The sequence below is a fragment of the Dermacentor albipictus genome, chromosome 9 (assembly GCF_038994185.2).
Source record: "Dermacentor albipictus isolate Rhodes 1998 colony chromosome 9, USDA_Dalb.pri_finalv2, whole genome shotgun sequence".
Lineage (NCBI taxonomy): Eukaryota > Metazoa > Arthropoda > Arachnida > Ixodida > Ixodidae > Dermacentor > Dermacentor albipictus.
The window spans coordinates 40,542,531-40,566,230 of NC_091829.1; the positions used below are offsets into that span (position 1 = coordinate 40,542,531).

Genomic DNA, 23,700 nt, shown 5'->3' on the forward strand with positions numbered 1-23,700 from the left:
TTTCGGCTGTTGCCATTGGTCGGCGCTTCGATGTCGTCATCCCTGGTGGGCGGGACGACAAATTTTGATGACGTCACACAGGTTGCCAATCTTCTGGAAAGGAACCGGTTCCCTGCTAGGAGCGGAACCGCGGAGAAGTGGTTCGTTTGAGAGTCGCGCGCGGAGGCGAGAATGATGTCGAGGGTTGCTAGGGCAACCGCGGCTGCCGGCTAATCTCGCGCCAGCTGACGAGCCGGCACCTAGACGAGACGAGACAGAGACGGCAATGGCGGCTCCCTTGGTTGTGCTGCTGGCGAGTGCCGAAAGACAACGACGCGACGAGAGGCAACGACGCGACGCGTTCGGCATGGCCGAAGAAGAGTTTCGAAGGCATTTTAGTCTCTCCAAAGACATAGTGCGACGTCTTTGCGATGAGCTGGAAGGACATCTCGGACCTCAAAGATTGCGTGGTGTCGACACTACGATGAAAGTGCTGTGCGCGCTGCGGTTTTTTGCCACCGGGAGCTTTCAACAGTGCGTCGGGAATGAAGAAGCGATTGCACTGTCGTAGCCTTCGGTCAGCCGGATCATTACAGCTGTCGCCAAGGCCATTACGGTTGCGGGCAAGGAAAAAGGATGGGTTAGATTCCCATCCACGGCGCAACAGAAAGCCGCCGTCAAGGAAGGCTTTCTTAGCCGTGGAAAAATTCCAGGAGTTCTAGGATGTGTGGACGGGAGTCTGATAGCCATCGTTCGCCCTAAGAAGCTCGGCCCCGGCGAAACGGAATCGTACTGGAGCCGTAAAGGGTATTACACCCTCAACTGCATGGTCGTGAGTATTGTTCATTGACAAATATTTTCGATATGTATTTGCGCGAGTGCACGTTGTAAAAAACTTCGTTTCGTTATTTTTCATCAATTGCCGGCAATACTTGCGTTCCTATTAGAGAAAGTAGCGTTTGTGTTGTATGTGTAATGACGACTTTGATCTTTGCATAGAACACGGCCGCACTTTTTCAGTGCTCTCCAATCACAGTTGAATAACCTTTTCGATGCTACAATGTAAACACATTACGCGCGACTTAAACCGGAATAGACGCCGTAGCAGTGAAGGGAGTCTTCGTCTGCGAGCGATCCTAACAGAAGACGAGCCCTTGTGATTCTTATTCGACGTAAAACTAAAGCATTGTGGCCAACAGACTGTAAACGCGAAAAGGAGCATCCCATCAATGAAAATGGTGTGAGGGAGAATGAGAATGTGTGGACACCCATTTGCTCTAGCTGTCAATACGGCACATGCTGTTTCCGCGTTCTTTCGCTTGTAATAGGCACTTTGTCTGAAAAAAAAAAAAACATAGGTTCACTCTTTAGCAGAATCTTATACAATATGGACGGAAGAAACCAAAAGAATTATTTTGCGCATTGTGTTGTTACCGCACGCCATACATGAGCATGTGAACACATGCCAACATTGCATTTGTAGGTTAAGATGACACTGTTATCATGCTGATCATTAGTTCAACTGCCTAGTGCGTATATTGATATCTCCTTTTCTGTAATTGTGTTCACTGACTGAACAGTAACTGTTTGGCGAGTAGTGTTGTAAGCAAAAGGTTGTGCCACATATTTGTTGCAGGGGCACTGACACCTTCTCTTTGCTTTCCCTTATGAGGTGTGCGACGCGAAGCTGAATATCCTGGAAATTGACCCACGGTTTCCGGGATCGTGCCACGATTCATTCGTCTGGAGGCATTCTACATTTCGCCGCCGCCTCACTCGTGGCCTGTTACTTCATGGAGAAGTCTTGCTTGGTAAGTGCACCTGAAGAAGCAGTGCTTCTTCCACATGTAAAACATACACAGTCAAATAGTTTTGCATCCTAGCAAACTTTAAGAAAGCGTGATTTGCTAGAAATGTGTTGTGAATGCAGCGGTACCTAATGAACCTGCAGCGACTATCGAGAGAAACAAGTCTCTCTTAAAAGGCAGATATTTGTACCAGCATGTATACAACAGCTGACATGTTATGCTGTTTATTTATTAATTTCAATACACTGAATGCCAAGTGGAGCGCTACAGGCAGGGGTGGAATTCTACAGAACACGTCGAAATGGCAGTTTACAAGTATGGTGGAAAAGGGTTGGTGACAATGGACTCGGGGACCTGGTCCCTGTCCTTGGAACAAAGGAATAAGCGTGTGCGTGAAACTTTCGGCATCGACGTTAGTGATCGGTGTAGTATATATTGTAGAATGGTGCAAGTTGCGCTATTTTGCTTTGTGTCGCAATGTGTGTGATTTTTTTAGTTGCAGCGACATGTGGTGCTGGAGTGTTTAGAAAGGATCAAACGGGTAGCTCGATTTTGGGTACCTTCATGAGAAGAGGTACGAAAGGTAGAGCAAGGATCCCAGATACTGGCAGCATATTCGAGAGTAGACCTTAAAAGTGTTTCATAAAATAAGACTTCTGAAGAGAGAAGAGCTAATAAGTTTTAGTAGAAGATGTACATTTAGGGAGGGGCAAATGGGATGAACGGAGCAGAAAACCACGAGTATGAAATAAATATTACATGTCCAACTTAACCTCAGATAGAGATTTGCAGCCAAGACAACAGGTGAAATAGGGCTTTTCTTTAAAATGAGTTGAACTTTCTTTACAACTTTCCGGGAAGGTCATTGTTTGATAGATATTGCAACAATAAATCCAAGACCCGCTCCTGTTGTAAAAGGGCCCTGGCGTAGACTGTGTTCTTGCATTGCGCCTTAATGTATCCATTTCGTTCACTAACATGCAACACTTTACAGGGGACTCTGGGTACCGGCTAGCGCCATGGATCATGACTCCTGTGCCTGGCCACCCAAATCGCCTCACGGCAGAGGGGCGCTATAATGAGGCACACGCATCAATGCGAAATGCCGTTGAGCGGTACATAGGAGTCGTCAAGAGCCGCTTCCGATGCCTGCAGATGTATCGGGTGCTCCACTACTCGCCTCAGAAAGCAGCCACTATTGTTGCAGCTTGTGCAGCGCTGCATAACCTCTGCCTTGCAGCAGGCGTGCCTCTGCCAGACGACCCAGATGATGACGGTGCACATGACGACAGCGCACAGCGGCCAGCCCAGGCACAAGTGCCGCTTCAAGTACAGGTGCCACCGCAGGCGCACCCTGTACAGCCTTCTCGAGCTTTGTTTCAATGAGGCCTTGCGGTGCGCGAATCCATAGTTGGTGTGTTTCGGCTGCCCAGAAATTTGCGCATTGCCTACCTGCAAAGTGTGCGCCGGCGCATTCGCTGGCAAATGAGGCGGAGACATGTGCTGGTGGAACATGTTTTATTTTTCTTTTCATGAAGTAAATAGGCCGTGCACTTCAACATAACACATTGCGTGTGCTCACATGTGGCTAATCGTAGTATGCTGCATACTGCGGTAGTGAAAAGCACATGATTTGTCTATGTTGAGCATGACAGATACACATGCAGTGACAAATAGCCATGTGCCATTATGTTACTCCTTTGCTTTGTTCACTGTGCTTTTGAATATTGTCTTGCCAGGGAATTTTCTTTAAATAAAGGTTATTTCCAAGGTGAATGGCAACCAATCTTGCATAGTTGAATATTGCTTTGCGATGCCTATTTTACTGTGCAGTATGCATTGTTCCAAAGCTGAAGGTGTCTGTTCATGTGTGACACACAAGCACAGCACAAGTTGCACAGCAACTGAAATGTCGTTCAAAGCAATCTGTATAGCACATATTGAAACGTATAGCAACAAACGAGACATGCCAAGCACTTTTTGGAGCAGGATTTCTTTACATAGCAGACACTCATGCTTACTACTGCTTTGTTTAAACTCAAGAGTTGCTTCAACATTGCATTTCTTGCACGCATGATTTCACATAATGCTCGTAATTGCTGCTTAACAAGGTGCAACTACGCTATAACACAATATAAACAAAATCATGACAATGAAACATTTCTTTATTTTATTCACTGGGTACCTGCTTCGCCATTCAGGCATTACAGCAGGGAGGGTACAACTCATATAAATGAACACTCAAAATTACATTCATAAAGCATGGAAGAAATCATCATTTGAACAAATACAGACAGTGTCAGGTGGTAGAGTATTTCAATCTCTTATAGTACGAACATAGAAAGAGTAGCGGAAAGCGTCGCTTTTAACCTTCTATTGCATGGCGTCCCATATTTGGCACATACCAGTTACCATTCTTTTTCGCTTGTGTGAGATTCCCAGTTGAGAATGTGATACCATCAGAGTAAATCTCATAGTTATGCGCACTTATTATGAGCAAGTGCTGCCATCTCTTGAGCGATACGCAAAACAGAGGTGAAGTAGATTTTGGGATGCAACGTGAAACTTGGAGGGGGCAAACACGAGCAATTGTTTGTTTTTTTTTCTCTGAAAATTTCGACCGCAGAAGCATAGAAAAATTATTTTGGCATATTTTTTGGTCTCGTCAATTCAAGGCAGTTACTAGTTTTCTCAATTTTGCCTGCAACTACAGCAGAGAAACCGAAATCGGTGTGTGCCATATTGGCACAGTATGAACTTGAAATACAAAATATGGTAACGTGCTGCCATCTGTTCAATAGCCCGAAGTTGCAGGTCACTCTATCACAAGATGGAATTTTGACGATCGGTACGGTAAGGGCGAATTGTCTACCAAACAGCCGCCTGAAAAGCGAAAAGGAACTGAAATGTAAAGGACGTGGTGCTTCAGAGGCACTCACAAACGCGATACATGACGTGGAGTTACCGTGTGTGCGTTGATACGATAACCGCGCGGTGACATTTCTGCCGAGCTTTGTTGGGAGAGATCCAGTCCAAAAGACTAAGCGCTGGTTTACCTCCGCCAAGGTGTTTCGCGAAATTGATTGCCCCAGCGTAGTAAAGGTCCATAACAGGCACATGGGTGGTGTTGACCTGCTGCACTCACTGTTTGGACTTTACTGCATACATATCAGAGGTCGAAGAAATGGCACTTTCGAATTTTTACGCCTATGCTAGACTTATCGGTAGTAACAGCATGGGTCTTGTACAGGAGGGTGCAGGAGCGGCTTAGGAGGAGACAAGTACTACCGCTGGCTCATTTAAAAGCAGAAATTGCAGAATGCCTTACCTCGCATAACAAGTGCCTACCCAACTAGCGACCAGGAAGGACTTCTAGTCAGGACATCGAATTCCAGGTTCAAGTCAAAAAAGCACAGGGACCAGCGGCCGCAATGCCACCCAAAGACGACCGATCTGACCAAGTCGGCCACTGGCCAGAATTTGACGAGAAGAAACAAAGATGTAAGCGGCCACCTTGCACAAACAAGTCGTTGGTAAGATAGAGGAAGTGCAACATTCATCTGTGCCTGAACGCAGCAAACAACTGTTTCATTTCATTCCCCACATCGCACTAAAAAGACCACCGTCCGTGAAGGTTTGTTTTCCGCCCATGGCTGCAAGAGCGCTCAGCCATCTTCATGGTGTGCCATATTTGGCACAAAGCTTTATCTTTATTATTACAGTCGTGTTTGCTCATTCAATCAATATGAAAGCTGAAAAAATGACTTCTCATAATTCATGCAATAGAGCGTCAAAAGGAATCTCACATATTTTTAATTTGTGATCTCGCCTTTGAGAAACATGTGGGCGGCTGAAAATACAATTACCTGGCTATCCCCGCATTAGAGTGGTATATGTTATGAAGAAATTTTAATCTGAGGTTTCGGCGACGGTGTTCGAGAAGATGCCAATTTAATGTCTTTTTGCTTTCTGTCATGCTAAGCATCCTGTCATAATTGCCAAGGACAAACCGAACTGCCCTGTTCTGCACTTTTTCTCGTTTATCTAAAAGTTCTGTAGTATATGGATCCCAGCAAACACACGCATACTCTAGTGTACTGCGCACATGTGTGAAATACAGTTGCTCCCTAAGTTTCTGTGGCAAGCTACTAAAGATACGTTTCAAGAAACCTAATGCTCCGACAGCCTTGTTCCTAACATGAGTAACGTGTCTGTTCCACCTTAGATCAGCAGAAAAAAATACACCTAAGTATTTATATTCTGACACTTGTTCAAGAGTAGCATTATTTATAGTGTTACGATTGCTGTCATATGAGCGCTTCCCGGTAAAGGTGACGTGGACACTCTTTTGCTCATTCAGTGACATTTTCCATTTTTCACACCATGTGGCAATCAAATCCAAATCATATTGTAGTGCTTGTTGGTCAGATTCGCTGTTGATGACCTTATATACAGTCATCTGCAAACATTCTAAATATTGATTTATTTATTTACGTGTACCTTACAGGCCTTCGAGAAGGCATAGTGTAAGGGGGAAATACGGTAACATATTAGTATTGAATTGGGAAAGAAATAAACATCAGCATAATGAAAGGAGTGCACACAGAACATGGAAAATTAATACATTAGCAAATACAATATGTAGAGCAGTAACAATAAATGGTAAACAACAACATAATAGCATAATAACATTGTAAACGTTTTTACATGTTATACAGTAGTAAGTATTGTAAAAAAATTGGGAGCGCTGAAATTCTTTAACTTGTAGAAAAAAATGCAAGTAAATTACAAAAGACATGACGTGTTTAGACGATTGAAACGGCATATTGATTGCTTAGCAGATTGCGAAATGCAGTGTGTTTAGATTGGCATGCAATGGTATCTGGTAGTGCGTTCCATAAACGGACCGCACGGGGCAAAGTTGAAAAATTAAAAGCGTTGTGTGTTGCCATAAATTCGGGTGTAGCTGAACTGATTGTTCAGTCGTTGTGACGTCGAGGATGCTTCTTTCAGGTTTGATAAGGTTAGGCCAACTGTGTGAACAAATCTGTGAAATAACAACCGTACAGAAGATGATATATTGTTCGGCAAGTCGTTAATGTAAATTAAAAAGAGAAGAGGCCCAAGTAAACTGCCTTGAGGTACACCAGAGGCGACGTCAAAGAGGCCAGAGGAAAAGTTAGCAACAACAGTGAACTGTTTGCGATTAGTAAGAAAACTGCGAATCCATGATAGGGTTAGTGAGTTGAGTTTAATTGCTGAGAGCTTTGATATCGGGTGACTATGGGCTACACGATCGAATGCTTTCGAGAAATCCAAAAAGATGCAGTCAATTTGTTTATTACTGTTCATATGAAAGCGTAAGTCTGACGTGAATTCTAGTAGTTAGGTTTCGCAAGAAAATCCTTTTTGGAAACCATGCTGTAAATGATGATGTAATGCCTGAAGTGGTGCCATGAATGTGACTTCTGGGGAACCCCAGAAGTCACAGGTACGTATTCAGAGGAACATCCGTTGAGAGCCACAGACATCTGTCTTGAGCGAAGATACTCGGCAATACATGCGATAACCTTCTCAACCAATTTGTAAAGTCAAAGTTTAGCGATCAGTAGACTATGCGTAACGACGTCAAAAGCTTTTTTGAAATACAGAAATATACAATCAACAATTTGTTTCTTGTCGACTGCTGAGACTAGCTCATGAGTGAATGCAACCAATTGTGTCGTACACGAAAAACCCTGCCGAAACCCATGCTGACTAGGATGAAGAAGGTTATTGTTATCAAGATGAGACATGATGCAGGTATACACATGTGCCATAACCTTACATACATAAAATGCTAGTTAAGGATACTGGTCCGTAATTCTCAACTCTGTTCCTCTGTCCACTCTTATGAATTGGCACCACTCGCGCTAGTTTCCAATCACCAGGAACAACGCTGTTATTTTAAGAAATTTTGAAATAAGCGACAGAAGTACAAAGATGCCCGAGCAATTTATAAGGAATGATGTAGGGATATCATCCGGACCACACACTTTTGTTCGTTTCAAACTCTGTAATAATCCCTCGATGCTCGTCACACTAAATACAACCTCAGACATTTCGCCGGCTCCGACCGGAAAATCAACTCTATTAACCCCCCTAATATTTGAATGAGTAGACTGAAATACTGATGAAAGGTATTAAACAAAAATGTCGACCTTACTTGACGCAAGCGATAGTAAATAGCTTGACGATTTCCGCTCAAGCTCGGGCCATCTTCTGAGCGGCAACACTAGCGCGCGACCACACATCAGCCATAACGGCGGTGACTGAGCGAATCGCGACAGCACGTCGACTTGGCGTTGACCTATTGAAACCCATGCGCCTGATGTTCACCTCTTCGTCGGGCTCAAAGAACGGCGGGCAGACTCCGATGGCGCTCGCCCGCCCTCGCGGTCCGGGCAGGCTGCCTCCTCCGGTTCCTCTGTGATTAACACGTTTGTTAGAATATGGTGCGCAAAAGCTCCGTCAACGAGTGTGCTTACCTGGCTGCATCACGGCGGACGTTATACACGTCTTTCTTCCACACGCCGCGCCATTGGGCTGCAGTTTTCACTGCCGGGCAGCAAGGCAATCACTTGCTGCGAGAGCTCCTCCTTGCGCGCCGCCGTCAGCTGTTGACCCAGCACACACGACGCCTTCGCAAGGTAGGGGTGCTCTTCAACAAATGACACGAGTATATCGCGTTGCCTCGCTGAAACATGAGGACCCAGCAGCCTAACCTTCTGCGAGGACATCGTTTTGGATCCGCGGCGCGCAAACTGGCAAGTCCAAAACGTAAACAAAGCGAGGCAACTTGTTTGCATAGCGTATGGCACACCACCTAGCGACTAAATAAGAAAACAACAGAAATAAACTTACAACTCCCAGTAGCGGTCTGCGCCGCAAGCTCACATTTATTACTGAAAATATATTTGCAAGTGTTCTGTAGAAACCAATGTTTTTTTATCAAACCAGTAACATCCTTTAATTGCTATACAGTCCCCCAAGTACAAACAAAAATGATGACGTGATCTTCCAGCAGACCGCCGCTCGTTGATTGGTTCCCCTCACGCCGCCCCGTTCCACTCTTTCTCCGAGTTACGTAATCCAGACGTAACAGCCAAAAGGAACCGGTTCCCAAAGGAACCGTTACAGAATACGGCCCCTGGATGCATCGCCTATTGGAGAGCGCCTGGTCACAATCGCCATAATTTAACACTTCTGACAAAACGAAGCCTTCCAAATGCCAAGTACAATCAAAACTTTCAGAATATTAAGCGCCTACAGAGGCACCACAACAATGAAGAAGCAACAATCACTGTACAAGGCGCGTCCTGTCCTGTCTCTGTGTCGCTGCATCTTTTTAAAGCTATGAACCAACTGGCCGAACAACGTGTTTTACAGCAATGCCAAGTGCAACACCTTTATAAATTAAAAATGAGACAGGAACCGGCTTCCCTGCGTCAACACTGGTAAATCATAAAATAATGCTGTAATGCATTTAATGAAGACAAATACGCGCACTTGTATAGGGGCGCTCGGACTGCGGTCGCGTGAAGATAAGGAGCAAGAGGAGCGTTCGGAGCTCGGCATTTTCTATTTATTCGCTTAGAATTTGTGTAAAATGTAGCAGGTGGGTCCCACCACTGCCCCCCCCCCAAAAAAAAAATATATATTTTCTTTGTTAGTACACAGCCTTCTCAGCCACCATACGCCACTGCCCCTGCACCTAATACAGCAAGTTTAGCATTGATTTAGCCAGAGCCAGTGCACGGAACAACTTCAGCCTGACAGCTCGCAATATGTGGGAGCACGTCTAAAATAACTTTTAAGAAAGGCGCGTTAACTGCAACGTTAAAATAACTAGTGGCAACATCACGAAGTAGGAGGCGCCTTATCGTAAACAGCATGATTTAACACCCCTGACAAAACGAGGCCTCCCAAGCCGCCTAGCGCAACATTTTAGAAATTAGAAACGAGACAGGAGGCGGCTTTCCTCAGTCAACGGAGCGACTTCACGAAATAATTCCGTTAAGTATATCACGAAGACAAAGAGTCGCACTTGGGCTCAGCCACAAGGACTGCGGATAAGAGGAAGTGAAGGCGTTCGGAGCACCAAACTTTATTTTTGATTCCAATCGGCTGGGCCTTGTCAGGATTGGGGGCTCAATCCCATCGCTCGTGGTCCTTTGCCAAGATTGGAGTACGACATGAATTCGAAGGTAGCTGGCCCATGCCGTCGTCCAACTTATTTACGCTGAGGTCGTTGATGAAGTGAAGAACTCCTTCTCATCGAGAACGAGGAAAATGGGTTTATTTACAGAAATTATATCAGTCTAACATGACTGCTTGAGAAAAAGAGTATCAGTCCAACATGACTGCATGAGAGAAGTGACTCAGTCTAACATGACTGCTCAAGAGAAGTGTGTCCAGCATTCGCACAACAGCAGTTTTTATACACTCAGTCCGCCGGCCATACGAGGCGGCGACTGTTCGTTTACTCATCACCAACTCGCCGCTGCTCCGCAGATTAGTTTACGTACACAAAGGCACACACATTCCGAAGCCTGACGCCGGCGTTGGAGGGGTGCCGTTCCGGGAAGTATCGGTGCCAATCGTGGGTAGCTCGTTGTCTTGAGTCACGGACAAGGCATGAGAAGCACCAAAATACGGCTTTCCCGCGGCAGCTTGTCCATGCGTGTCAGATCAGGTCCGCGTTGGGGAATTCCGGCACCATTGTTCGTCCAACGAGCTCGTTCCGTCACAATGGTGATGGGGCTGGTAGATGGAAGCGGTTTTTGAGCACAATGCCCGCTTCTTCGAACGCCTCCTAGCTGTAGCGACGGAGAGTGCGGAATGCGCGTCTTGCCCCCTTGTCGTAATTGGGTGGCAATCTTGCCTTGCAGCTCGCCATTCTTAACAGCCTTCATAAAAAAATCAATTATAATAATTATATAGCCATTTCTTTCGATTCGCTTTAGCATGACTGTGCCACTTTGAACGCCGAGCAGAATATATTTTCCACTAGTATTTTTTTTTCGAAATTTTTTCATCCATTATCTCCAAACCGCCCAATTATTGGCCGAACCCCCGCTGCGGGTATGTGCCATTAATACAGAGGATCATCACCATCATCAAATCTTTCAATTATTCAACTAGAACACATATCGAATCTGCCCGAATATTGTCCAATCCCCGTGAGCAGGTAGGTGCCAGAGTTTACGCTCATCATCATCAGCAGCAGCAGCATGATCATCATCATCAGCAGCAGCAGCAGCAGCGTCGGCCTCTTGTCCGCTTCTCTCCATTACAATGAGCCTAAACGAATTAACCTGTATCGACGCGTTCGAGCCTTCGAAATGCATTCTGCTGTTTCTTCGGCGTGACGGGCCCCTCCTGCGAAACAACGCCGCACAGGCTTCATCGGTTATGGAGTCCGCTGCGATGCCATCGTCATAACTACCCGTCACACCGTCCGAGGACGGCGTCGAAACCTTCTCGGCGACTCCAGCGCAGGACTGTACGGTGGTCTTTTACAAGCAATCACGAAACTCACATAACAAATGAATGTTATGAAGATTGCCTTCGTAACCGTCAGCGGTTGCGCCGTATACTTCGACCTGACACAGACAAGGAGCGTCGGCCCCACGGTCTTGGACCCGTCCTGCCTGAAAGCGCCGTCCACGCGTCCCTTTGGCGAAAGAAGCGCGATTCCTTTGGCAGCTGGGTCGGCAGCCTGGTTGAGATGAGGCTCTGCGCCTTATAGCAGCCGGGTTTCCTGGAACTACCGCCGTTTCGCGGATTTCAAGACAACGCCATCCTTTGCGTTCGCGATACAAGCGCATTGGGTGAGCGTCATGCTTGGCCAGGCCATTAAGGATGGCTGGTTGCAGCAAAACGACATTGCTTCGCCGCCAAAGAATGACACAGCTCCGAAGAGGTCAAGCAGCACTCCTGGCCCTCATCATCATCATCATCATCATCAGCCTGGCTACGCCCACTGCAGGGCAAAGGCCTCTTCCATGCTTCTCCAACTACCCCGGTCATGTACCAATTGTGGCCATCTTGTTCCTGCAAACTTCTTGATTTCATCCGCCCACCTAACTTTCTGCTGCCCTCTGCTACGCTTCCCTTCCCTTGGAATCCATTCCGTAACTCTTAATGACCACCGGTTATCTTCCCTCCTCATTACGTGTCCTGCCCATGCCCATTTCTTTTTCTTGATTTCTACTAAGATATCATTAAGTCGCGTTTGTCCCGTCACCCAATCTGCTCTTTTCTTATCCCTTAACGTTACACCTATCATTCTTCTTTCCATAGCCCGTTGCGTCATCCTCAATTTAAGTAGAATCCTTTTCGCAAGCCTCCAGGTTTCTGCCCCGTACGTGAGTACTGGTAAGACACAGCTGTTATAAACTTTTCTCTTGAGGGATAATTGCAACCTGCTGTTCATGTGCTAAAGTACTGCAAGTGATAGCTGCTTTCGGCCGGAGTCTTTGTGCCTGCTGCGAGTCCGACCAGGCGTCGCGGCCTTTTACATTCGAAATTCCCGCCGTGACGTACACCACGACGCACAATTAAAGAACTCACAATAAAGGAAACTGCACCCGCCCTAAGGCCGCCGCTTCATCTCGGCACTTGGAAACGAGCGCGCCTATGGATCAGCCTTATCTCGAAGACGGCCAGCGACTTGCTTGCTTGACAATGACTCGCCTATTTTGCCAGACATCTGGCCAGACAACTAGTCGGCGTTGCGGATGAGATGTCTGGTCGAGATAACCCCTCCCGCGTAGCTTTCGTCGAAAAATTATTTTGTTCCTCTTGAATGCGTTTCTCGTTTATTCTTTCACCGCTGTGGCCGCGCGCTTGCGTATACCTCAGCGTTCTGCTTCATCGGTTTCCCATAGAAGCTGCGTGATGCTTGGTTCAAAATCAAGCTTTAACCTGGCGTCTATCGCCCATGCCAGCGACTCAAATACATGTAAAGAGTAAGAATACTTTTATGAGAAATCCGCTGACGCGATTTCAATAAAATTTCTTGCATTTAAGAGACGTGGTTCAATCACAATCATCGCAGCAAACAGAATGTTCATTTAGCACATGCAAGTTTTAACAATTGTCAGAAATGGTATGATGTTGAAAAAAAAAATAAAGTACGAAGTTTAAAATACGCGACTCAACATAAAAAAGCAATTATCGAAGTTCTATAAACTTTGTTCGTTGCAACATCTAATGCAGACAAATTTAATGTATGAATTTACAACTTACGTGAATTCGTCACAATGTTTCAAAGTGTATTGCAGGTGTCATATTAACAATTTAGTGGTATATTTGAGAGTGGCGTATGACATATCATTTTTGTGCATTTTATAGATATTACGTGGAGTTCACAGAATTTAAATGTCATTATTAGTTACGGAAACGCAGAGTTGTATACTACAATATATTTTTCTTGAAATTTCGCAATATTTATGGATTATATAAATATATGTTCACAGCCTAAAAAAACAATAGGCTTGATGAAATCACTGCGTTTTAACTTCGTAATTAAATTTCAACATAACACAACCAATTCCGCGCATTGGTTGCTAAAAAATACGTCTGCCAATTGCCATGTACAGTGTAAGATAATTTACACCCTAAAAAGTGAAAAAGAGTGTAAATGTGTGTATAAATCACACTCTTAGGGTGTTATCTATATGACGGACACCCTAAGGATGTGAGTTATAGACACATTTACACCTTTCTTTTTTAACTTTTTAAGGTGTAAATTATTTTACAGTGTATTTCGATAACAGCCAGCCCCGGGCTAAGGTTCCATTTAAGTTCGAGTTGGAATAGCACATTTATTGGCAGAATATATTTGCGAAGAACCCTGGAAACGAACAAGAGGAAAAAGAAAGGGAGAAGGCAGGGGTCGTGATCACAAGAGCGTCTGATTGGTAAAAAAATGAGTAAATACTTACTTCTGGAATTCTATAACGTTTTGATTAAATAATTTATTGCATGGTGCTGCTGTGTGCAGCGGAAAATTTCAAAAGCGCTGCGGAAGAAGGTGCATTACAACCATCCTGTTCTTCTCTAGTTGATCTTAATATACGGCGCAAATATTATCATTATCTAACCTGACTATTTGAAAAAAAAAAGAAGACGCACAGCTTCCTTGCGGCCTTGCAGACAGCAGCAAAATTTCCAGCGAAGCTGTTTTGGTGGCGCAGAGTTGTATTAGAATTTTTAATTGCGTGTAATATTATTACACAGCTTAAAACCTTCCCCGAATATCATTTCGGAAGGTTTGCATGCTTCAACGCCATTCCCTCCACTTTTAAACATTGTCATGTCTCACTCTCCCAAGACGCCTAAAAAGAAAAAACTGAAAAGCTACGCCCGTCATGCGAAAGTGGATGTCCGGCGAAACTGTTGAAAACCACAACAACAACTGCTGATGCAATGTTTTATAGCCTTAGAGTCATATTGGTGGTAATGGCAATTATGATACCACGCCGCCGCCCATACCGATGCTGCAGCAACATTCAAATAACTTTCCAGGCTGGTTCTTTCGTAAACGAAAGTCTAGGGACGTCTCTCCTCACGTCGCAAGCTCCCGTCGCTGTGCCAGCTTCCGCAACAGTAATCTTTACCAGAAAACGTACGCGGGGACCGCTTCGCATCGTTATCAGGTGCGCCTTACCATCTGTTATGTGGTTGAGATGATAGTTTAGTGCTTGTCTTTATTGAAACGTTATGTAGTGCTTTATGTTGTATGCGTGATTCCAAAGCATGTTTGCACTGGTCGCTTCACTTTCCAGACTGCCTGAAGCCTCTGCCTTGCGGAGGCACAGTAGACCAAAATAGTTTACGGACCACGGGATCCCAATAAATTCAAGATATACGAGCAGCCTTTAAAAGCAGCCAGTAAAATTGTGCATCACAATGTTGTTCGCATATGCCACAAAAGGCTAAAAATTGAATACCAGGCTGTGTTTTGTGACTGAGGGGATATTCAGCTTTGTGTAAGATCCCTTGGTCCGTAAACTTTTTTGGTCGATTGTACGAGCCACTGCTCCCGGCCCTGCACTGCAGCCAGGATCGGCCCACGTATTTTGCTGAAGGACGCGGACACCACGACTTCCGAACAACTAGAAGCTGACCGCTTCGCTGTAAAGTAAGAATATAGCGCTAGTGTAAAGCCGTAATTAACCGACACGAATTAAACTTTCCACGCACATCTGACGCATTCTGCGCCATTTCGAAAAATACGACGTCGTTGCCTAGTTAAGCTGATCGAGGAAAACGCGAGTGCTTACTACGTGCTCCGTATTGCGCATGGAAATAGGAAATAAATCAGTATTCACTAATTATCCGCAGGGGTCGTAATTAACCCGCAAAATGCTGAGTTGGCGCTGGGAGGAAGCAACCGCTAATTTATTTCGCTACGATGGTTTTCATCAGCGTCCGCCAATTGTACCGTTATCGATTGAGTGCATTATTTAAATTTAAAGTTAATCAATATTCCAAATATCTGCGAACAGTTTCTGATTTGAAAAAAAATGGAACACCGCTATAAGGTGAGGGAACTTTTACCAATCCGTCTATTTTGATTCGTTTACCGACGACTCAAGCCAGGAAAGTTAGTCTTGAGTTTCGAGACCATATTCTGATAACGTAAATATTCTTGAACGTTCGTCTGCTCATTGATGATTTATTCAACTACGGAGAACTAAAAATATGCAGAAGATATCAGTGGAGACCTCTCTGACTTTGACGCCGTAACCAATTGGTGTCAAAATGACTCCTAGAAATAAACGCCAACGAATGGAAATTTATGCGAGTGTGACGGTTTACTTGAACGTTATTCTTTGTTTTTTATTCATGGATGAACAGCAGTGCCGTTAAGGAATTATTGCGGGGACCAAACATCAACAGATCGCCCTTCAGATGCCCCTTGAGCCGGTGTCAGTTCGGGCATCCATTTTTAACAAACTGGTGACTGTGTGTTCTATATACATACCCCCTAACTAGCATTTGAAAAAAAAGCTGATTTCTATAACCTAATTAATCTGTTTCTTGACCCCTACATACTCGTGGATGATTTTAATGCTCGTGCACAACACGATGTGGGGAGATGCGCGTTGCGACGCAAGTGGTAGATTGATTGAAGATTTTCTTCTGACCTCTATTGCCTGCCTGTTTATTATGAAGGAGCCGACCCGTATTACAGTGTCCAACACAACACGTATTCAGCGGTAGATCTAGAAATTGGCTCTTGTTTTCTTGTGCCTCACCTAGAATGAACCGTCATCAATGAATTGTATGGAAGTGACCACTTTGCCGTTACCTTAAACCTGATAACTCTGCATATTCCTCGATGGAAATCAGCATCGGCGGATTGGGAGCATTTTGAAGGATCATCTTATTTACCACGATATTTTATAAATGATTTTACTATTTATGATGTTGCTGCATATTTTACCGCTTTTATTATTGTTGCAGCCGAAAAGTTTATCCCGCAGACGAATGGTGGTTCAGTTACAAGACGTGTTCCCTTGTGGGATAAAGATTGTAGAGAGGCGCGAAAGAGACAGAACAAGGCGTGGGGCGTATTGTGCAGATCGCCTAATGCCGAAAATCTAATTCAGTTTAAACGAATTAAATCACAGGGAAGTCGGACACGACGTCCGGCAAAGAGAGAAAGCTGGGTGAGGTTCCTCTCCGGCATTAATTCATACACGCAGGAGGCAAAATGGTGGAAAGGCATGAGAAAGATAAAAGGGCAACAAATCCATCCGTTGCCTCTGGTGAACGACCAAGGTAATACCTTGCAATACCAGGCAGACTCTTTCGGGGAGCACTTTGAGCGTGTGTCGAGCTCAATCCATTATTCTCGATATTTCCTTAAATAAAAAGAAATAGAGGAACTTATGCCATTCGTATACGTAAATGGAGACATGACAAAGCGTATAACCGGCCATACAGTATTGCGGAGTTGGAAGCTGCATTGATCTCATGCAAGAGCACTACACCGGGACATGACAGAGTCATGTATGACGTGATCAGAAACTTACATACTTAAACACAAGTTACTCTACTCGCACTTTTCAACACTATTTGGGCTGTCGGATACCTTCTACACACATTGAAAGAAGCGATTGTGGTCCCTGTTTTGAAGCAGGGGAAAGACCCTTTCATGGCGGCAAGTTATCCCCCGATAGCTCTCACAAGTTGCCTTTGTAAGGTATTTGAAAAAAATATTAATCGTAGACTCACACATTTCCTCGAACTCGACAATATACTTGATCCCTATCAGTGTGGCTGCAGAGAGGGCTGTCGACAAATGATCATCTTGTGCGCATTGAAAGAGATATCGGCGATGCATTTGTACGTAAACAGTTTTTCTTATCGATATTCCTCGATATGGAGAAGGCGTATGACACAACGTGGAGTTACGGGATCTTGCGAGACTTGTCGGAATGGGCATCTGTGGAAATATGCTGAACATAATTGAAAGCTATTTGTTGAATCGTATCTTCCGCGTGAAAATCGCCAACGTATTGTCGCGACCTTTTACTAAAGAATCTAATGTACCCCAGGGAGGCGTGCTTAGTTGCATGCTCTTTATCGTGAAGATGAACACGCTTCGTCCTTCATTACCACCTGCCGTTTTTTTTTATTCCGTCTACGTGGACGACATTCAAATCGACTTCGAATCCTGTAACCTCGAAGTATGCGAGAGACAGGTACAGCAGAGCTTGAACAAGGCGTCCAAGTGGGCAGATAAAAACGGATTTAAAATCAACCCCCAGAAAAGTTCTTGTGTTCTTCTTTACAAGAAAGAGAGGCCTGGTTCCAGATCCTTGTGTTCAACTGTGCGGTAAACAAATACATCTAAATAAAGAACATATATTTCTAGGCATTATACTTGACACCAGGTTTACTTTCATTCTACACATTAAATATCTTAAAGAAAGATGTCTAAGGACAATGAACTTACTTAAAATTCAATCTCACACAACATGGGGTAGCGACAGGAAGTGTCTGATGAATGTTCATAAAAGCCTAATTCGATCACGATTGGACTATGGTGCCATCCGATATAACTCTGCCGCTGCGAGCACGCTACAGATGCTAGATCCTGTCCACAATCTGGGTACCCGAATAGCCACTGGCGCTTTCAGGACAAGCCCTATTGAAAGCTTATTACAAAATCAAATGAATGGTCACTCCATCTGCAGAGAACTTACATCAGCTTCACAAATTTTCTAAGAATACACTGTAATCATGAACATCAATGTTTTGATACCATTAACGAGGTGATGTGCGCTAGACTTTTCCGTAATCGTCCCTCTGTAAGGCAGCCTTTCTCGCTGCGTGTGAAGGAGCTTAACGATGAAATGCATGTCACACTCCTCGAGCTTCGCTTGATGCATCCAACCAAGTTGTTACCTCATTCGCAATGGCAGGTGGTAGACTGTGACATATCCCTTCTAGAAGTTACAAAGCATGCACAAGAGGTCGAAATCCGAATGCATTTCCTGGAACTCCAGCACAAGCACTCCTGGGCAGAGTTCTACACAGACGCATCGAATTCGTATGCCGGGGTGTCTTATGCAGCCGTCGGTCCCTCCTTCTGGGCATCCGATGTACGAAATCCGGAAACAAGCATCCTTACCGCCGAGGCCTACGCACTATTGTCGGCTGCGAAGAATATGGGAAAATCGAAACTTCAAAAAGCAGCTATGCATACAGACTTCCTAAGCGTCGTGAAGCCCTTTATGTCACTCTATACGCACAAAATTCAGTATTTAATAAACTCTATTCCGTCTTGGTGTAAAGCGTAAATATCTAACCAGAATACCATAATATGCTGGGTGCCTGGCCATAGGGGCATCGAGGGTAACGTTCTGGCGGACGAGATGGCCACGTCAATCGCATCACAAGCTGTTAACCCTACCGCTGATGTCCCTGTCACAGATCTGAGGCCTTTCTTGCGAAAGAAACTGCGAAACCACTGGCAACGCATGTGGGACTCGGCAAGAAATAATAAGCTCCACGTGATAAAGCCATAGTAAGGATTCTGGCCCTCTGCAAGAAAATCACGCCGAACAGATGTGCTATATTATCGTCTCAGAATAGGACACACATTTGGCACCCATAATAGTCTACTCACCGGAAGTGACCCTCCAACCTGTGGTAGATGCGGGGAGTGGCTGACCGTCCTCCACGTCCTCCTGGAGTGTCGGGAAGCCGAATCTGGGAGAAAGATACATTTTTCCTTAGCATACCGGCAACACAGTACTCTTCATCCTGTAATGTTTCTCGGTCCAGAACCGCTTTTTAATACAAACACAGTCCTAGGTTTCCTCAGAGATGTGGTCTTACATGTTATTGGCCCTATACGTTCGTAGCGCTTCCTCTCTTCAGAGGATGCCGCTGTGATAGTCGTACTGTAAAAAACATGCCTCCAGGCCCTTGTGTTTCAAGAGCTCTGGTGAGGCAGTTGTGCTGTCGCCAATTTTTGCACCTGACATGGTCTGTATATCATATCATTTTTTCGCATTGCAGTGTAAGGCTCATAGTACTCGTCATTAGTCATCGCCATAATCTTATTGCACGTAGATTTTGCGCACTTTACAGCGACAATTTTTTAGGCCCGTGTGCAGCCACTTCACATCAAGTTCGCAAAACTCATCATTCCACCGCGAAATCACTCACACTGTCATGGCGCTCTTTGACCATACCTGGTCCTTGCACCACTAAACAACAAACATTCATTCATTCAACATCAACATTGTCGCGGTACATCCCATCCGCAGGTTGTAAATTCTAAGCAACAATAGCTCAAGGAAAAAGAGAGCATTCAAAGAGATCAGTCCCGGAAAGGTACTGCCTTACTGTGCTTGGCCTTTACACGAGGAAATTTAATGCGGTTCCTTCTGGTGATCATATTACCATATAATTATGGAACTATAAATGAAACTGCTTAGGGCGTAAGCTGCTTCGTCGATCATACAAAGGGACCCAGCCAAGTTCCTTTCTCATTCGCCTTACACTTAGAAAGTGGTCGTGTCTCCCAAAAGGAACTAATCTTACACTATATATATAATATATTATGTATAACCTACTTTATTATATTTGCGCAAAAGTATTTGATCTTACACAATATTTATAATATCGATTTAACACTAGGAATTTATATCTAATTTTCTAAACCTTTTCACAGAATCTCTTCTAGCTTCATAAGCTGCTACTTAAAGTAAAGAAAGCAATACGTCTCCGTAGGTAAATTTACTTCTCAATTACAAAGCTATAAGACAGGTGTACCTAAGGGAAGCGTTCTAGGACCGCTTCTGTTTGGTGTAACTATTAGTCATCTGTACAGCGTCATTTCAAGATGTAAAACGCCTATTATTTGTTATGCTTATGACACAACACTGCTGATATCAGGCAAAGAAATGCAAAAGATTGAGGATGTTTGTGAACGTGTTCTGCCTCACTTTCATTCTTGGGTAAAACAAAAAAATTTTACCTACCAACCATCAAAACACAACAGCCATCCTCTTTCGACCTCAAAAAAAAAAAAATACTTACTTTGTCTCACGTTAAACTTGTATCAGATACGAGCGAAGTAGTGGTTCGTGTGAATGTTCTAGGCGTGCACTTTTCTAGTACCCTAAATTATGATGAACACGTGACTGAAGTACACAAGAAACTGTGCAAAATTATTCAGTTAATAAATAGAAATAAATATCTCTTACCTGAACGCAAGAAGCTTTGGCTGTATAAATCCCTAATCTTGGCTAAATGTAATTATGCTTACTTGGCTTAGCGTACGACTACAAAGAAAAACTGAATTCGTTTATTAATTTTACAGAAGAAATCATTGAGGATTATAAAAAAAGTTTCTTTTGAATTCTCACACGCAAGAGATGTCTGATCGGATTCGAATAAGCAAAATTAATCACCTATGTAACTACCATATAGCGCAGTGAAACTCCATAGCTAAAAGATACAATACTACATTCTGTCTCGATTTCTTAGTGCTAAAGAAAAGGCAGCACTACACCGGCAGGATCCGTTGTCCGGAAACTTGGATTACTCCTAAACCAGCGAGCAATTGCTACTTGCAATCACTAACTTACACGCTCCGCAACATTTTAAACAAATTTTCGGAGAAAAGAGGTGACGTCACCCAGCTACACGAAAAACGTTATGTCTTTCTGTCATCGAAAAACATTACAGATTCTTTGCCATCATAATTAGTTGTTGAGGTGCCTCGAACGTTGTATTTGCTTTGGTTAAAATGTCTCATCTTGTCTGATATTGTGCAAACAAAAATACACTACGTGACTTAAGTCTTTGGATTATGTTGACTGCCTTTTCCTGTGCTTAGCAAACACGCTTTGTGTCTGTTCTTTCCTCATGAACAGTTGTTTTATATATACATTACTTCTTTGATATGCCGTATGTTGTTGTCAAGAGCTTGCCTGTCGCCTCGTCAAGCTCCTTGTAAAAGTAACTTTTAGCGGTTGCCCCATGCCCCCATCCTTTCTGTAACGAAAGGAAACATACATTATTTTCATATTTTTCACGTTGCGGCGCCATGACAATGCCATATCGCAGAGACTACTTGCGCAAGCTGCGGTAGAGAGCCAATCGAAATCGAAAAATTATATGGCTTTAGAAATAGCCGTTTGTTCCCGGGAGAGCCAAGTCAAGATTCATTCATATCTGGCGGGAGTAGAGAAGCGAAATTAACGCCGGAACACTTTTTGAAACTTACGTCAGATGGCAGCGCCTCCTGGGCAACATCTGCTAGCAAAAAAGTAAATGTGGCAGTTTACCACGAATTAAAGCTTCTAAAGTGGCAGTATCAGGCGCCAAGTCGTAAAGTGCTTAATTAGACACCTGTTACACAACGAATCTTGGCATCATTTCGACCTTTTGATCATAATGACGCTCTACTAGAAGCTTTTTGGCAATGAAGATGGCCAAACGAACCATCGGTTCTTGCTAGGGAAGCCGGAAAGCGAATCCAACGTTGTGGCGCCATGGCAATCTCCGATCGCAGAGGCCATAACAGAGTTGAGACATCGTCCTTTTCGAGTCCACGTCAGGTGGCAGCACGTCCTCGACCGCTTGCTTTTACAAAAGGCACGTTGACTCAAACGTACAGCTGGTTGGGTTAGTGCTGTTTCTTAATATTCAGGCGCCCATTCTCACTTCTGTGCTATTCGGTGACTCACGTTAACTGAAACGTGAAAAGAACTACTGGACACATCTCGGATTGGAGAGCGCCTGTTCGCAATCGGCATAACTAAAGACTCCGAACCCCCTAAGTACAGCATCTTTAGAATTTAGAAACGAGACACGAATCGGCTTTCCTGAGTCTACAGAGGTAAATCATAAAATAATTCTGTAATACACCTTCCGAAGACAAATGCGCGCAATTGTGGGCTAACTTGGGTTAGGCCGCTGGGACTACGGTCACGTCAAGATCAGCTGTAAAAATCGCGTTCGGAGCTTCGCATATTTACATTTATTATGTAAGATTTATTTAATATTTTTTCATAAGATTTATTTATTTTTTCATTTACTTATGAAAGATCTGCCTCATTGTTCGCTAACCCTCGTGAATGGATATGTGCAAAGACTAATGTCATCACCATCAGCAGCAGCGGCGTCGTCCTGTTGCCTGCTGCTCTCCATTAGAATGGCGCCTTCTATAACAAATTAACCTGCCATAAAGTCATCCAGTCTTCTACCCGTCCTCGTGGTGATTCGGCTTGCTGTGTCCCTATAATTCAAACGAACGCCATACACGCTTCATCGGTTCTGGATTTCGTGAGCCTACCACACTCGCGATTACCCACCACACTGCCCCTAGACGAAGTCCAAGCATCCTCGTCAGTTCTAGGTTACGACAGTGCAGGTGATCTCTTCCTACCCACCGCCAAGCTGACACAGCAGCTCCAGGTTATGACTGGCGCCTTCGCATGCGTCAGCGGTTGCGCCGTACTTTGACCTTACACAGATGCAGAGCTTCGGCCCCACTGTCTTGGCCCCACACTGCCTTGGAACGCCATCCCCGCTTCCCTTGGCGAGGATAACCTCCCAGGTTTTACTTCAAGCTCCAAGTCAGTATTATAACTCGCTGGAGCTCAGAAGTAAAACCAGCGGCCGAAAACTTTTTGCAAGTTGCGTCAGATGGCAGCAGATTTGAGGCAAATTCTGCTAAAAAAAATAAAAACTAAGTTCACGCCAACAAAACAACGTAAAGTGGCCCTATCACGCGCCATGTTGTAAACTGCACAATTGCGCAACTTTGACACAAAGTAACTTAATTGTCAGCGTGACAACCCTTTCAAGTTAATAACGCAGTACTGGAAACTTTTCGGAGCAAACAAGCGAGCGAGCACTTCTTACGAGAAGTGATCACTACGATCACTTCTTATACAAAAGACGTGTGTATTCAAACGTGCAACTGGTTCTTCTGGGGAGGCTACAGCGCCACATTCCTATTCCAGCTATTCTCGCTTATGTTGTGCTCAAATACATCAAAGACAGTCAACAAATAGAACTCATTGCTAACATCATGAACACCTGTTCGTTTAAATATGTTATCGAATGTTACCATTCACAAGTAAACAGCTCTGAATCTTGCATTTCTTAATTTCACCTTCACCATTCCCTTCTGCATACTGTATGGTGCAAAACAGCTGTTGCACTTACTCGATATCATAAGTTACTTGCAGCAGTGCTGAAGGCACCAAGCGTTTGCAGGTAACGTTCTTCCACAGCGGAATATAGGTACGGACGTAATAAGTGTTGTAGCCAAGGCATGATACACTAGGGACGTCCCTCCCCTCAAAGTTTTTTTTATTACTATGCT

At 44.3% G+C, this 23,700-nt stretch overlaps 2 long non-coding RNA genes across 2 annotated transcripts; one reads left to right on the forward strand and one right to left on the reverse strand.

Annotated features, from left to right (window-relative positions):
- Window positions 1-200: 200 nt before the first annotated feature.
- On the forward strand, window positions 201-3,563 carry LOC139049654 (uncharacterized). Its single transcript, XR_011508474.1, has 3 exons — window positions 201-811; window positions 1,652-1,790; window positions 2,782-3,563. It is a non-coding gene; the product is annotated as an uncharacterized lncRNA (long non-coding RNA).
- Window positions 3,287-8,712, reverse strand: LOC139049655 (uncharacterized). Its single transcript, XR_011508475.1, has 2 exons — window positions 8,315-8,712; window positions 3,287-8,253 (listed from the first exon to the last, which is right to left on the reverse strand). It is a non-coding gene; the product is annotated as an uncharacterized lncRNA (long non-coding RNA).
- Between the last annotated feature and the right edge of the window lie 14,988 nt (window positions 8,713-23,700).